Source organism: Carlito syrichta, unplaced genomic scaffold, assembly GCF_000164805.1.
Source record: "Carlito syrichta isolate Samal-C Ts95f unplaced genomic scaffold, Tarsius_syrichta-2.0.1 Scaffold148200, whole genome shotgun sequence".
NCBI classification, from domain to species: domain Eukaryota; kingdom Metazoa; phylum Chordata; class Mammalia; order Primates; family Tarsiidae; genus Carlito; species Carlito syrichta.
In genome coordinates this window covers 19,625-20,619 of record NW_007092296.1, presented here as the reverse complement: position 1 = coordinate 20,619, position 995 = coordinate 19,625, and the positions used below count along the sequence as shown (strand labels likewise).

Below are 995 nucleotides of genomic sequence, written 5' to 3'. Positions count from 1 at the left end.
CTATGTGATGCAACTGAGGGAAATTAAAGATGACATAATATGAAAAAATGGAGAGAGGTTTAAGAGGAAAAATAAATTCCCCCCATCCCCATTCTCACACAGCCATGGACTCAGCACTTCTGACACCAGATGTGAGAGAGTGGGGTTCTCCACACACCAAGCACTTCTCCAGTGTACATCAGCTGGGTGTTCTATCACTTAATTCAGATACTGTCTTCCTGGATTTAGTGTCAGATCCCACAGATTGAGGACTCAGTCCAACAGGACAGGCCCGTACTGCAGAGGCCAATAACAAGTTGTCACCTGTGCATCTGACAGACCATAAAGCGACTATAAAGTGGGGCTCTCACTATCCCTTCCTTGGATTTCTTTTTTTAAAAAAATTTTTGATGATGTCACTGTTTATTTATGACACATGTTTCACACCCATGGTCTCTCCAGTCAAAAGTTCTTTGAGATGATGCCATCGGCCTTGGCCAGTTGGAGAATGGAGTCATCAGATTTGCTCATCCTGCGAATGGCCCTGCAGATAGCATGGGTTTCAAATTGGCCGTTAAACCTGCCCGTCACCTTGTCAACCTCCACCACATTCATCTGGATGGATGCATGATCCTTTGCATCAATGATGCGGTTGCTGGCGGAGCATTTCCGTGGCACGTACAGGTCCAGGAACTCGCTGGTGTCGTTCTGCATGTTTAGGCCATGCCTGATGCCACCACGTCACAAGCCCATAGAGAAGACATTGGGTTTCTTTAATTTGCTACAGCAGCTCACAGAACTTAGGGATTATGCTTACTCATTTATTATAAAGAATGTTACAGAGAATACTGATGACAACAGGTACACAGGGCAAGGTGCAGGGGAAGGGGCATGGAGCTATCACGCCCTCTCTGGGCAAATTATCCTTCAAGAGCTCCTCGTGTTCAGCTCTGAACTTGCTCCTAATTTATGGGTTTTTGCTGGAGGCTTCATTACAAAGGGATGATTGATTGTAT

The 995-nt window shown here is 45.5% G+C and overlaps 1 pseudogene; it reads right to left on the bottom strand.

Annotated features, from left to right (window-relative positions):
* Positions 1-395: 395 nt before the first annotated feature.
* LOC103251886 lies at positions 396-695 on the bottom strand (annotated as a pseudogene).
* Positions 696-995: the final 300 nt, after the last annotated feature.